We start from the raw sequence: 16,208 nt of genomic DNA, 5'->3' as shown, positions 1-16,208 counted from the left end.
AAAATGTTGAGTAGGACACGTCTTCCTATTAAGTCATCAGTTTACTGATATTGGGTTTTGCTTATTAAATATTATAATCAGTGTATATCTATATTTAGTGGTCCTTTATGTTGCATCTATTGGGTGTTATCTAATGGTGTCATTTATAGTCCTTTATTGAGATTTTAACATTTATATACAAATCAAAAATAATTTTTCCATTTTTTTTGTGTGTGAATCTCTTGCTGAGATTACACTAAAAACCAAATTTCGCACCAAATGTTTGACTCTTTGTTTATATCAGGATGTGCTATGATAGAGGATCCCCTTCGCAATTCCCTGTGCTTTTATTTTAGATGTTAATGTAGACAAGGAAATCCTGATAGAAAATGTTGATTGTGGGATTGGTACAGCAGTTGGGGTGCACTGACATCATTGATTTCTGTTTTATACCATTTATTTTATCTTGGGTTTCCACATTTGTGCATATCTGCCCAGATGGAAACATCGAGATTACAAAATACAACCTTTTCACATTGAGAAATATTGTGTTCCTGGTAAATATATAACAAAGTAAAACTGAATATTCACAGTTTCCGTCGGATAACTCTATAAAAATTGCGTGAAACTTTTTTTTTTCCCTCTCTCTTTTTTTTTGGGTGGGGGAAATTGAGTTATACAACAAATATTCATAGACTGCAAACATGGGGATGCGAACAGGCTAGATGAGCCTAATGACCCAGATCTGCATGCATGTGCAGGTTTACACAGCCAAGTTTTTCTAATTCTGTTCCACGAGAGCTGTCCCTAAGCTGTGTGTTGTGCGCACTCTGACTCTTGGCTCTTTGCAAGATAATTAGTTTTGATGTCAGAAATATCCTCGTCACCTGCAATGTATTTGTCCTCCACTGTGTTAGTAACACCAGCTCTTTCCTCGCTGTCAGCCAGCCTGGCGGCTTTGTTGACAGTTGTAAAGTTAATTAGAAGTGCTAACGAGCGTCAGGGATTGGAAGGACATGGCATTTTACCATCATTAGGCTATTTTCTCTTTTTGTTTATTTGTTTGTCTTCATGTGCCGCCTCAGTGCACACACAACCACAGTGTTTGCATACACATGGTCGCTTACCTTCTTTGCAGTTCTGATTAACCCCATTTTAACTTGCATTTATAAATGGTATTCATCGGAACCCACCTGACACTGACAGCCAATGTTTGAGGAAGATTGGATGTGTTTAATTAATTCATCCAGAGAAAATTTTAATGTTTCATGGGTAGCACATACATTCATAAATGGTCTAATTTAATAAATTACCCATAACAACCAATGCCTCCTTTACACTAAGCAGTGAAAAAATAATATAGCTTCTTTTAGGTAATATTTTCACGCACAAGGTAACAGTGTCATGTGACATGCGCTGTTTCTTTGTCATGGTGCAGAAGTCTGTCTCCAAATGATATAAATAAATGGAATCTCAGTGTGGTGGTCCCAAAATGTTTGTTAGATTTGTGTTTTAATTTGCAACATGACTTTCAATGGAAATGGATATTAATGCTTAAAGGTAAGGTTTGTTCTGAAAATTAATCAGGAGTGCTTGTGAATAGACTTTTTCTATACATTTGAAATATTTTGGTTTAAAAGTGAATATACACTGCCACGTTAATCAAGGCTTAATAATACTATTTATATAGTAATTTTGTTCTATGGGGTCAAAAAAAAAAAAAATGGCTACACTAATGGGCAAATATATTTGTGAATAACAATACACTATCTGCTTGGTGTTTGTTTTTCCCAGGTTCTTTCTTCAATATTCTGAAATCATTCTGGTATGTTAACCACTTGCTTACTGGGCACTTAAACCCCCCTCCTGCCCAGACTAATTTTCAGCATTCAGTGCTGATGCACTTTGAATGACAATTGCACAACACAACACAACACCATACCCAAATACATTTTTTATAATTTTTTTCCCACAAATAGAGCTTTCTTTTGGTGGTATTTAATCACAACTGGGTTTTTTATTTTTTGCTAAACAGACAAAAAAAATTGAAAATTTTGAAAAAAATAAATCAAGTTTAATGGTTATAAAATTTTACAAACAGGTAATTTTTCTGCTACATTGAAATGCTCTGATGAGGCGGCACTGGTGGGCACTGATAGGCTGCACTGGTGGGCACTGATAGGCTGCACTGATGGGCTCTAATAGGCACAGTTAAGGCAGCACTGTTAGGCACAGATAAGATGGCACTGATGGGGACAGATAAGTCGGTACTGATGGGCACAGATAAGGCGGCACTAATGGCCACTGATAAGATGGCACTGATGGGTGGGACAGATGGGTGGCACTGATGGGCTCTGATAGGTGCCACTGATAGATGGCACTGATGGACACTGATAGGTGGCACTGATAGGTGGCTTTGATGGACACTGATGGGCACTGGTAGGTGACACTGATATGCAGCACTGTTCTTCAGGCACTGATAGGTGGCATTCTGGGCACTGACAGGTGGCACTGTGGGCACTGACAGGTGGTGCTGGTGGGCACTGGTAGGCGGCACTGTTGCCTACTGCTAGGTGGCACTTTTAGGGGGCACAGGTGGTCACTGAGAGCTGGTGGCAGCTCGCGGTGATCGGGACTGAAGTCCCTCTCACTGCCGCCAGTGATCAATTTTTTTTCTCCTCGTGCTGTCAGCGCAAGGAGAAAAAATAGCTGATTACTGGCTGTGTTGGCATCACATGATCAGCTGTCATTGGCTGCCAGCTGATCACGTGGTAAGTGGTCTCATAGACACGCTGATCACAGAGCACGCTGCGCGCACCCCTCAGGGGGCGTGCAGGCCACTCGTGCATGGGACAACTTCAGTAGATGTCGTCCCGGCAATGCAGGTCTGCGCTGTAGCCGTTATTCGGCTATAGCGCGGATCTCTAGTGGTTAAGCAGCTTCCACCCAGATTGGTTATGTGGTGTGTTTGACTGATATAGGACATCACATTGCTTTCAAGTTGCTGACTGATTTAGATGGTTTTATGATCTCTGCAGTATTTGCTGGTGGTATAATTAGTAAAATAACTAAGATTAGACAGATCATTTGCAAATACAATAGATTTCAGTGCTGACGTTAACAGCTAGAAGTGGGTTTCCATAAAAGATGTCAACCATTTTGGGCAAAATTTACTCCCATTCCTTTCCTATACATCGCATTAGAAAACGTCCCTTTCTCTCTTATAAAAATATCACTGACTTGTGATCTCATTCAATAAAAAAAAAAAAAAGTGTAATGCCTATTGAACAGGGGTAGTCAATCTTCAGCCCTCCAGCAGTTGATGAACCACAAGTTCCATAAGGCACTGCATGACTGATAGCCACAGGCATGACTCCCAGAGACATGATAGGATGTGTAGTTTCACCATAGCTGGAATGGGGGGCAACGTTTCTCTACCCCTGCTACAACATAGTTCCCATTGTTTTACTGAAGCAAAGATGATTCCTAGTCCATTCCTGCATACTAATGGGAATATCATAATATGACAACATAGCAGCACTTATTTTCCACAGATCTTTGACCTAACTTTTGGGCATTTTGTACATGATATAACTCAAAGGTATGGAATTTATTTTAAGACTCTCTTAAAGAGACCTGTAAGTCTTCTTGCTGATACACTAGAAAAGTAAGCTTTTTACATTAAAAAGACTTTACTTAGCTGTTGAAAAGTGCTTTAACATAATCCTCCTATATTGTTGTATTGGTTTCATTAGTTCTTTTACAAAACCCTGTTAACCTTTATTCCATTTTAAGGAATCCAGTAAAGCAGATAAATAATTATGCTGTATTAAATAACTTTTGGGAAATGTGTTGCAAAGATTCCCATTGTATATCCTAGCTGTGATTCTGAGTGGGTAACATCGGCTTACATACCAAAGACAGAAGTGTTTTCTTCTCAATAACAGTTGGGCCACACTGCAGGTTGCTGTATGCTTACCCCACTCACTTCACTGAGCTCAGTGTAAGGTCTATCTAGGTTAAGCAAACCAAACCATAGTATCGGTTATACCAATATTTCCATGAGTTCTACAATAATTCATGAAAAACCAAAATATTCTGCGCTAAATAAATATTATAATAGTCCACATGGTGCTCAAAAAGTATATGAATAATGATGAGCAAGTAAGAAGAATCCTTGAAACAGTGTCCAAAGAAAATGGATGATTGGATGAAATCCCACCAAGTACACCTCCAACATGATAATAAGTAGGTGTATGCTTACCAGGTCTCTAGACCAGGGCTCGAGTCCTGCGGGAACGCGTGGGAACGGCGTCCCCGCACTTTTTTCACAGCAGGAACGCCGTTCCCTTTGCAGGACCAGAGCCGCCCGAGGCTCTAACACAGTCTGCTAGCTGCTTTGTCTTCACAGAGCTGACATCGGAAGAGCAGCACAGTGATGCACGGAGGGCAGGGGCTGGCTCAGTTAACTGATTGGTTAATAGAACTGCTCTGCATTCTATCAACCAATCAGTTAACTGGGGCAGGTCCCGCCCTCTGTCCATCCCTTTGCTGCACTTCCGATGTCATCTGCTGTGTCCTGTGTAAGGTAAGACAGGGAAGAGGGCACTGTTATGAAGGAGGGAGGGGGAAAGTATCAGAAACAGAAAGGAATGAGGAGGGGTGATATAAAAGGGAGGCAGGGCAGGAATGTGAAGGGGGGTTCTACAAAGGGGGTGAGGACAGGAATGTAAAGGAGGTGCCATAAAGGGGCTGAGGACATGTTTAAATTTTAAAACTAGCTACTTGGTCATCTTCTGTACTATGTCGCATTCGCAGTCTGATCATCTCCTGTAGTATGTCGCATTCACAGTCTGATCATCTCCTGTAGTATGTCGCATTCACAGTCTGGTCATCTCCTGTAGTCGCATTCGCAGTCTGGTCATCTCCTGTAGTCGCATTCGCAGTCTGGTCATCTCCTGTAGTCGCATTCGCAGTCTGATCATCTCCTGTAGTCGCATTCGCAGTCTGATCATCTGCTGTAGTCGCATTCGCAGTCTGGTCATCTCCTGTAGTCTCATTCCCGGTCTGGTCATCTCCTGTACTATGTCGCAGTCTGGTCATCTCCTGTAGTCGCATTCGCAGTCTGGTCATCTCCTGTAGTCGCATTCGCAGTCTGATCATCTCCTGTAGTCGCATTCGCAGTCTGATCATCTCCTGTAGTCGCATTCGCAGTCTGGCCATCTCCTGTAGTCGCATTCGCACTCTGGTTATCTCCTGTAGTCGCATTCGCAGTCTGATCATCTCCTGTAGTCGCATTCGCAGTCTGGTCATCTCCTGTAGTCGCATTCGCGGTCTGGTCATCTCCTGTACTATGTCGCATTCGCAGTCTGGTCATCTCCTGTACTATGTCGCATTCCCGGTCTGGTCATCTCCTGTACTATGTCGCATTCGCAGTCTGGTCATCTCCTGTAGTCGCATTCGCAGTCTGGTCATCTCCTGTAGTCGCATTCGCAGTCTGGTCATCTCCTGTAGTCGCATTCGCAGTCTGGTCATCTCCTGTAGTTACATTCGCAGTCTAGTCATCTCCTGTACTATGTCGCATTCGCAGTCTGATCATCTCCTGTAGTCACATTCGCAGTCTGGTCATCTCTTGTAGCATGTCGCATTTGCAGTCACTATATTTTATGTGAAATATATATATGCATATGAGCGTATCTTTTTTTTTTTTTTTTTTTGGTAGGGGAGTGGATCTTGGGTGGGAGTTCCCACACTTTTTTCCCCAGGACTTGACCCCTGCTCTAGGCTCCACATTATAAAAATCTAGACAGGCATTCGGTTCTGACCCAGCACTCAGATCACATTTGTCAGTGATTGGAGCAGAAAAGGTGGTATCATGGCTGACCCAACAAATCTCTAGTTATCCTCAGACATGACCAATAAGGGAGAGAAAGGGATCCACATAGTGTAAAATCATAAGACGCCATATTTTGAAAACAAGCTGCTAAACACAATCTCAGATAACATGGTACCTTCAAACATGGACTCCGCCCTACATGTTTTGTCAAATGTGACTGGCTTTTAACTGGATTGATGTAAGTGTTTAGCAGCTTGTTCTAAAAAAAAGTGTCTTGTGGTTTTACACTGTGGATCCCTTTTTCTCCCTTATTGGTCACTAGAGATTGTTTGGTCAGCCGTGATATCACCTTTTCTGGTCCAATCACTGACTGATGTGATCTAAGTGCAGGATTATAGCCTAATGCCTGTCTAGACTCTTATAATGTGGAGTCCAGGGATCTGGTAAGAATACACCTTATTATCAATGTGGAGGTGTACTTGGTTGAATTTCATCCAATCATCCATTTTCTTCGAACACTGTTTCAAGGAATATTCTTACTTGCTTGTCACTATTCATGTACTTTTTGAACACCATATGGGCTATTATAGTATTTTTATTTTACTTGGCAATTTGTATTCTTTCTGCTTTATACACAATTGGTTCTGTTGTGACATTGTCAGCGGCTTTTATTCACATACTGTATGTCATATATTAAATCTGTTTACCTGTGCAATAATATATTTAGCTTTCTAAATTAATTCAGTCTCCCATCTCTCTCTCTTGTTACACATCTTCATGGAGGTCTCAACCATCGGGAGTATGACATGACTTATGGAAAACCCTGATGTCAAGTGATTTAACCAGTTGCCTACTGGGCACTTTTACCTCCTTCCTGTCCAGGCCAATTTTCAGCTTTGTCACACTTTGAATGACAATTGTGCAGTAAGGCTACATTGTACCCATATGAAATTGTTATCGTATTTTTCACACAAATAGAGATTTCTTTTGGTTGTATTTAATCACCACTGTTTTTTTTTGCTAAATAAATGAAAAAAGACTGAATTTTTTTTTTTTTTTAATAGTTTGTTATAAAATTTTGCAAACAGGTAATTTTTCTCCTTCAATGGTGTGCGCTGATGAAGCTGCATTGATGAGCAGATAGGCTGCACTGATGGGCACTAATGACACTACACTGATAGGCAGCACTGATAGGTGACACTGATGAGGTGGTACTGATTGGAGGCCCTAGTGGGCACTGATTGGCAGCCCTGGTGGGCACTGATAGGCAGCACTGTTGGGACTGCACTGATGATCAGTGACCTGATTATAAGTATAGATGTCCCTTTAACACAAGCAGATTTTCGGCTCTCCTCTCCTCACGCTGTCAGCGTGAGGAAAGGAATGCAGATAACTGGCTTGTGTTTACATCATGATCAGCTGTCATTTCTCACAGCGGATCATGTGGTAAAGGGCCACTGCGATTGGCCCTTTACCCCGATCTGTGCTCAGCTGTGTCCTAATGAGGCAACGATCTCAGATTGCACCAATGCAGCACGTGGGCAGAGCACTCACAGGAGGACATCATCCCAGCAATGTGAGCTAGTGCTGTAGCCATCTTTCGGCTATAGCCCAGGCAGGAACTGGTTAAAAAGTAAAAATTTGGTAGTGTAAAAAGTATTTTTATGTGTATTCCCAACTGTTATACAGTACAATACATAATTAGGAGGGAGCTGCAATTCTCTGAATAATATATGGTAGCAGCACTGATCATGTTGGAACAAGACTGTTTTGACCCCTTTATATATAAGAACCATTTGTCTTAACGTGTATCTAAACCCAAAAGAGAAACTTTATTATATGACAGCTTACCAATCCTTAATTCTAGGGATTGCATTCCTTTTTATTTTTTACGCCATCTTTCTTTCTTTTTACCTGATGGTCTGGTCAGTAAGTCAATTATTTTTTTTAACTTCCTTAACAGACCAAGCTGCTTAGCAAGTGGGTTGAGACAAAACATTTAATATTGATAGGGGTGCTTACAATAAATACCATTTACTAATTTATTCACTGGTGCATTGCTACTCTCATCAATAATTTCCCTTTGGGATTAATAAAGTATTCTGATTCTGATATGCTCCTGCAATTATTCAGACTGTCCTATCTCTGCATACAGACCCCATGTCCCTGACAGTTTGCTTGAACAATGAATCCTTCTGACATGCAATATACACTTTCACTTACAACCATGGGATTTTACTGTGGACAGTGCTAAAGTGGCCTATGGTAATATCCTTGCTTTCTGGGAAAGCTTTATTCTGGGCAGCCCTAGATTTGAGCTTCTAGATTTGGCAATGTTTTTAAGAATTTTTGATGAACTTGCTCAAGCCTCCTCTGCTGCAAGTGCCCTCCTACATCAAGGTTTGTTTGCATTAGGACATTATATGATTCAGCGTCAAACACTCTGAGCTGAGCTCATCTGCAATAATGAGGCCCTCATAACCACCTTCTTGCAAGTAATCAAATCTATCAATCAATATTAATAAATAAATAGATGAAATCGTAAAAAGTCCAATTGTAGTGACTCCTATATGACAATCGTGAGAAAACAAAATTGACTTCAATGGTGAAAAGGATGAAGATAGCCATTGTCCATATAAATCCACCACCAATGTGATCACCGTAAAAATTTAAGGCTTACCAGCTAGCAAGCCTTGGGGCTTGCGACCTAAACTCGGTCGGGGCCTTTAAATTTGGAAGGTATATCGAGTGCCTCTTGTTCAAGACTCCTCTTTCTGGGACACCCTGAAGCGAATAGAAATCACCAGAACCCATCACTCCACCAAAGTAAAATTTCAGCCGGCTCTCCAGAGCACAGAAGAAAACCCCAGGGGCAGTCAAGGGAGACCCAAAAAAGAGAAGCTCACCATGGCATAATAACGTATGGCTATTTAATAGAAAATAAAAAGTATTGCACTTACAGTAAAAACATTTTTAAAAGAGCAAAATAGCCGGCAGGCTGTGTATGGACACCCGTCCAAGAGACTAGGTACACAGAAACGTCATCACGTCAAACTCCTCCCGATGCACGTGTGCCCTTAATGGGGGTTCCCGCATGCCCACTCACATATACAGAGTCCACAAACCCGGTGTTCTGGCAGATAGTGTCCTGCCATCATATAGTGTCCGCCCCGTACTGCGCATGCGCAGTACGGAGCAGACGAAGCTTCGGAAAATCTCTGAAAATGAACGGCGCCTGTGCCGTGAGTGGAGGTGGTAGCCCCACCATCTAAGCGGACATAGGGTTGTGAAAATTAGAGGGCCCCTCACGAGCTCGCTTCGCTCGCCATACTTCGGGCTCGGCCTCGCTGCGCTCGGCTCTTTTATATTCCAACTCTATGTCCACTTGGATGGTGGGGATAGAACCTGGACTCACAGCGCAGGCGCCGTTCATCTTTGGGTATTTTTGGAATATGTGTGTGCTGTGTACTGCTTATGCGCAGTACACAGCGGACACTATCCGGTGGGGGACAGTATATGATAGGACCCCCGGAAGGAAGCTGATAGCTCGCGGTTGGGAGGGCTTCGTTCTAAGGTAATTTTGACATAATGTGCTAGTATGCGAGGCAAAAAAATTGCTGGTAGTTTACTACCGCTTTAATATGTATCAAATAAGAAGACAAATAAAGGACTGCTCTAGAGTTGATGCGCTCTCATGCTCTTTTGACTTTCAAGACTCTGAAGCTCCTGTGAAATGAAAATCAATTATTCCAACCACAATTTTTTTTTTAATTGTCGATGTCTATCCAGAAATCTGTTCTTCCTCCAAGCAAGACTCTAGTGCCTCCATAGCTAAGAACAAAGATCTTATATTAGGGTGATGATTACAAACTCTCCAGCCATCAGGTTGTACACAGAACCCTCCTGTCTTTGTCCTGTCTGTATTGTGACCAAATCTCTGAAAAGATGTTGAAAACTATTTAAAAACAGTTATAACAGTTATATGGGTAATGGCAGACTGCTGTTAAAGCATGCCACATTGTGTACTCCATTCCTTGATGCTCTCAACAGCATGCTTATTATCTATCTTCATCTGGGAAATCTTCAGGCTTCATGGTATGCACACCCACATTGTCTCTGACCACATGAGGTCCTATTCAACCCCCCCCCCCCCCAATCCGTGTCTGGAAGGGCCTCCATAAGTGTCTGGATTTCCTGGATATCCATTAGCTGTTTTTCTTGGCCTATCATCCACAGACTAATAGACAAACTGAGAGGATCCTAATGTCTGGTCTTCATGGTGATTGGGTTGCCCTCCTGGGTGGAATTTGCTAGCAATAACCATCTGAATGCTAACACCGATGAGTCCCTTTTCATCATTGTCTATGACAAGCGTTCAAGCCCAAAAGTGTTTTTTTGACTTGCCTTTAAACAAGTACGAGTTCCAGTTCAGTAGGTCATAGAATTGCACACTGGAGTACCGCGTGATACACAGTGGATTTGTTGATTATAACATTGAACTTAGAGATATGAACTATTGCTATATGTTTTGATTTGCCCAATTTACACATTTATTTTTTTTACGGATTGTTATTCTATGCAGTGCCTATTTTTTTTCTTATTTGAATATCGTGGGTTAATGTGACCAGCACATATTTAAGTTATTTACGTACACAAAATTGTTACATGGTAGTGCCGTATCACTATATATATATATATATATATATATATATATATTTATATATATATTAATTAATCCTCACGTATGAGCATACCTCATAGAAGGAAATATGTTAATTTTGAATAATGGCACAGCCAGAGCTTTTACTCTTTAGATGTAGAGTTTTCTCCCTTATAGTCAAATAAATGGCAAAGAAGGAGATACCTGTACTCTCAATAATCATACTGTTCCCTGAGATTGGTGCATGTACTGTGCTTGAAGAGGAAAGAGCAGTGTTGAGGTAATAAAAGCTGTGCTAGCCTGGGCAGAAGGGGTTGTTGAAAGTGACACTTGCCCTGATTTGAGGCATGTAATTATATGAAGATCACTGATACAGAAGCAAGGGTGGATGTAGCTCTTTTTTGCAAGGTGCACTTAAACTATCTGATGTGTCCAGTGGGAAACATTTATATTGTGCTAATAGCTATATTGTCAGCCTTTAGCAGTGACTGTTGATGATCTCAGTGTCCTGGTCGACAAAATTTGTAATAAATGTGGCGAAAGGTGGAGTTGCATGTCTATGATAATGATTCTTCTATGCCACAACCATACCTCCACACTCCTATACAGTATGTGACTATTTTACTGTCATTCCTGACCTTAGGAAATTTGCTTAAGTGTTTTAATAAGTAGTTGTGTTTATTAGTTTATAAGTAGTACCTGCTTGCATTCCTTTGCACAGAGGGAAAATCAACACTTTAGGCCCATTCACATAAGGTGATTTGAAATTGTTGGCAGAATCGCTGCAATTCTGTGCTTGGTTCCAAATCGGGCAGAATATACACCACGCATTTGGGTGCCATTATTCTAAATGCGCTAAAGGTGTTGCAGTTAAAAACTGACATGAGCTAGTCTCCTAAAAAGGAGCAGGAACTTCCTTTTGGGTGACAAACACACATAGGGCAGCCCATTGATGCGAATGGGCTGCACTATGAGCAGCGTGAATTTTTGTGTGTAACTCACATTTTAAAAATTATGAGCGAGGTCTGAATAGGACCTTAAGGTAATGTACAAAAAAAGTGGCAACCAACCCAATTTATAACTGCCCTTTGCAGTAATGTACATGACAAACAAACAAAAGAACACTTACCAACCAGCCTGCATAAAAACACATAGGGTTTTGTTTGCACACATTCGCAAATATATGCGTAAGCCTCAGTGCCAATGCCAAGGGGCCTCTGTATATACTGGCTCCATAGTGGGAGGCTTTTCTCTTTGATGTAATTACAATCTAACGCAGTAGCTGAATTCTTTATAGTTAAGCTTATTTATTTCATCTGGAATACAAGTGATCTTTTTATAACCTTACACGAGCAAGTGCTTCTTTACCATATGAGTTACATCCTAGTTTGTCATTTAGGCATCTGGGAATTTTACATACTTGTGAAATGGAGCAAAAACAGACTTAAGCTATTTTAAGATCATTAACAATTATAGCTTTTCTTCCTCAATTATATCAAGAGATGGTACACAGACGCTCTCAAAAAATAACAACATGTGTGGCCTGGTCTGTTTGTTAACCATTTCTTATATGAAGAATTCTATTTCAGCATCTGATCATATTAGTTCTTTTCCGAGTCCTTTCAGTTATAGGTTGGGTTAAGCGGCAGCTGCAGTACCATGTGCTTTGCTGAAGCTGCCAGCGCTACTATAAATTTTATGTCTGTAAAATTAACAGCCAGTCCCTATCACTTTGCACAGATGCCCATACACATAACTGTGGTTCTCCAGCAGAGCTAAATATCCCTAGGAGCTACTTGTGTGTGATGTCCTGTGTATTAATCCATATATGGAGCGAAGGAATGCAGAGATGATGTAACTGGATGAATGGCGTAAGTCAAAACTGTATAAATCTTTGAGTCTGGCGACTTTCTTATTTTGCATTTAGTGCCATATACCTGTGATAATAAATGTATTTAAAGTAGATATAAAACCTAAACAAAATTAAACCATATGCACGTAAGCACAAACCTTCCTTTTGTTTTATAAAATACAGTTTTTCACCCTTTTCACCCCTTCTTCCACTTTAATGCAGTTAATCTGCTCGTTCCTTTTTTTCTTTTTTTTTGCCGCTCCTTCTCTTTATGTACTCACTAAAGCATGAGTTACACATCATTGGTCTGGAGCGTTTTTCTGATAGTGATAACATTGTACCATGCACGTGTCAGCACGGAAGTATTTTGCCCTACCAGGCAGGGGTATATGCTACAAGGGTGACAACACTGAAGTACAGTTGGTGGATTGTTGTCACTTCATAACAGGCAGTGCCAGAACAATCATTTTGTTCAATTTCTCCAATACAGTCAGAAATACAGCAATAAAAACCTAACATGAATTTCAAGCATTCCCCACCTTGTCCAAAACTAAAGAAAGGTTTTTGGCTGGGCTTGATCAGACCATGTTTATCTACTTTTATTAACATTAAAGGCACCCTACTGCATCAGTGCAATTGGAAACTGAAATCTCTGTAGCTGTAACTTAGTCTTCTTTGTTTAATGTAAAGTCATCTCATGCACCATACTGTATAATATCATTGTGATTATCAGAGCCTTTTTACAGTGCCTCTGTAGGTTAAATGGAAATTCATTAAAATGTAAAGCTACCTTTCTGTTATGTGTTAACTAAAAACCATTAGCCAGGAGAAGAAATAAAAACAACCAGAGTGATAATTTTTTTAATAGTGGATTATCAGGTGTAACCTGTGCAAAGTATACAAGGCCATGTAACCTTTGCATTATTTTAATATATGGTACTCTTGTTGCTTTCAGTTTGTTATACATCACCTTAGTGTTTATATTAAATAGTGATTGATTGTTTTAGATCAGTTTACTAGTTGAGCAGCATCCCTCTGTTGACCTGCTCCTCCCCTCTGCGGGCACAGATGCTGCAGTAACTCATGCTATTGATCCAAGTAGCATTGATCACATGCTTTTTGGTGACCCAAGGAGCAGCGCGACATGTAAACGTTGATTTCTGCTACCCTCTCCCAGGGCAATAAACTACTGAGATGTATGAGTGTCAGACTGTGTACCCTTATTAACCTCTTGACTTTTTTTTTTTTTTTTATTATTCAAAGAAGTTCCATTGAAGCCGCTATGTTATTTACAGTGAAGTGTGCGGTACGGTGGAAATATATATATATATATATATATATATATATATATATATATATATATATATATGATCAAGGGGATGTCAGGTGTCAGAAATATTTGTAAAAACGAAAGTCTGTTTTATTAGCAAACACAAAGATTTTATTCAGTACGGAAATGTATAAAACAAACACATTCCACAATGCCATTTATGTTTGTAGTACCACAGGTACAAGGCTCCCCAGCCTGGAGAGTGCAGCACACTTTTCTTTGAGGCCGCCCAGTTTAAAACCTCTATCTCTCTGAGCACACCTGTTTAATAGGCAAGGATTTAGGGGAAGTGCCTCCCAAATTAGCCACCTTTTATCCTTGCCCTCTTCCCATCCTTTTGAGCCCAGAGGTCTGGGCACTTCAGGTAAAGTAGCAATAGACCCTAGAAAGAGCATCCACTCTCTGGTACACTCTCCAAGGTCAATTCACCACTGTAACTATAAAATCCTGAAGGACCAGAAATCACCTAGTTATTTGTAAGTTCTTGTCCTTATTCTGTGCCATATGCTCTAGGTAAGGATAGCATGATCAAACACCAGCTTGAAAAGTCCATCCAACAAGTAGTACTGGGGTGTCTATAAGGCCCATTTTATTGGGAGACACTGACTTTCCACAACTGAATAGTATTTTTTGTCCGGAGTGAGCTTCTAGATCAAGTGCACAGCAGGGTCCTCTTCTCCCCCAGCTTGGACAGAACTATACCCAGGACCCAATTTCAAAGCATCCATTGGTACCCGCCACCCCTTTCTGAAAATTGGGGCTACAAATGACTGGTTCCTCGTGCAAAAACACAGCCTCTAACTCAGGACTACAGTGGATGACAATGAAGGCTTTGCCCTTTGTTAGTCATGTCCATTTGTTCTGGTAAGGGTCCTCATCTCACACATGGTGGTGGTTCACGGGTTGATTGCAAGATTTGATCAAATGTATTTCTTCTACCACTGACACAGCGGTTTGGAGAGTGTTCATTTGGGACTTTCACCATAATATTTTCGACTTACCGTATATACTCGAGTATAGGCCGACCCGAGTATAAGCCGAGGCCCCCAATTTACCCCCAAAAAACTGGGAAACCTATTGACTCGTGTATAAGCCGAGGGTGAGATATGCCTGTCCATCCCTGTGTGTGTGTGTCCATCCATCCATCCATCCCTGTGTGTGTGTGTGTCCATCCATCCCTGTGTGTGTGTGTGTCCATCCATCCATCCATCCCTGTGTGTGTGTGTGTGTCCATCCATCCATCCATCCCTGTGTGTGTGTCCATCCATCCCTGTGTGTGTGTGTGTCCATCCATGTGTGTGTGTGTGTGTGTGTGTGTGTGTGTGTGTGTGTGTACATTTTCTACATTCCCTAAAAGAGAGAACATGCAAATAAAGCATTGCATAGGGGGAGGATGCATGAAGTTGAGAGTTCCTGGGACATTAAGGCAGTGGACTGTGGAACTGGAGGAAGTAGGAATGTCAGCAGCACTTGCCAAACAGGTGTGGTAGTGATCAAAGTATGCAGATGGCACATAATGTGTGTGTGTGGCCTTGTGTGTCCAGCCTACCTGTGTCCCGAGCCTCCGTCCGGTCCCGAGCCTCCGTCCGGTCCCGTCCCGTCCCGAGCCTCCGTCTGGTCCCGTCCCGTCCCGAGCCTCCGTCCGGTCCCGTCCCGTCCCGAGACTCCGTCCGGTCCCGTCCCGTCCCGAGCCGAGCCTCCGTCCGGTCCCGTCCCAGGATCACCGCTCTTCGTCGGCGCCCATTCCCCTGTTCAAATGCCGCGCCTCCCTGTCTGTGATAGGCGGAACACAATTTCCCAGCAGTCTGTGTTCCGCCTATCACGGACATCCTCTTATCCTCGTCCGTAGTATGATGATGAGCGGATGTCCGTGATAGGCGGAACACAGACTGCTGGGAAATTGTGTTCCGCCTATCACAGACAGGGAGGCGCGGCTTTTGAAAGTTAGAATGGCCGCTGTCTGTCTGCTCGACACGCTGTTCGGGCAGACAGACGGCGATGACTCGAGTATAAGCCGAGGGGGGCACTTTCAGCCTCAAAAAAGAGGCTGAAAATCTCGGCTTATACTCGAGTATATACAGTACACTAATTTTATGCACTCTATGATTTTGTATCTTGGACTTTTATATAATTGATTTATTATTTCAGGTTTGCACAATATCACATTCAGCGCGGCTAGTTGTTTACTATTGGTATTATGACATTTGTCTGACAAATTTTTGCCATCAGCTTGAACTTTATACCTGCCAGCGCATTTTCTATATGGTTTTATAAAGTTCAAACTGAGTATCAGAATGGGATTTAAGTGACTTTAAGTGTGGCGTGCTTGTTGGTGCCAGATTGTTTGAGTATTTCAAAAAATGCTGATCCACTGGGATTTTCACACACGGCCATCTCTAGGGTTTACAGAGAATGGGCCGAAAAAGAGAAAATATCCAGTGAGCGGTAGTTGTGTGAACGAAAATGACTTGTTGATGTCAGAGGTCAGAGGAGAATGGGCAGAGATGATAGAAAGGTGACAGTAACTCAAATAACCACCCATTACCATCAA

At 41.6% G+C, this 16,208-nt stretch overlaps 1 protein-coding gene across 1 annotated transcript in view; it reads left to right on the top strand.

The window, feature by feature from the left end:
• The window catches only part of FTO (FTO alpha-ketoglutarate dependent dioxygenase), a 755,827-nt gene that overhangs the window by 665,260 nt on the left and 74,359 nt on the right, over nt 1–16,208 (top strand). The window lies entirely within an intron of this gene.

The sequence above is a fragment of the Lithobates pipiens genome, unplaced genomic scaffold (genome assembly GCF_037356315.1).
Source record: "Lithobates pipiens isolate NorthernLeopardFrog02 unplaced genomic scaffold, aLitPip1_a1.2 Scaffold_10, whole genome shotgun sequence".
NCBI lineage: Eukaryota > Metazoa > Chordata > Amphibia > Anura > Ranidae > Lithobates > Lithobates pipiens.
The sequence above is the reverse complement of the archived record's forward strand: the minus strand, read 5'-3'. Positions and strand labels throughout refer to the sequence as shown.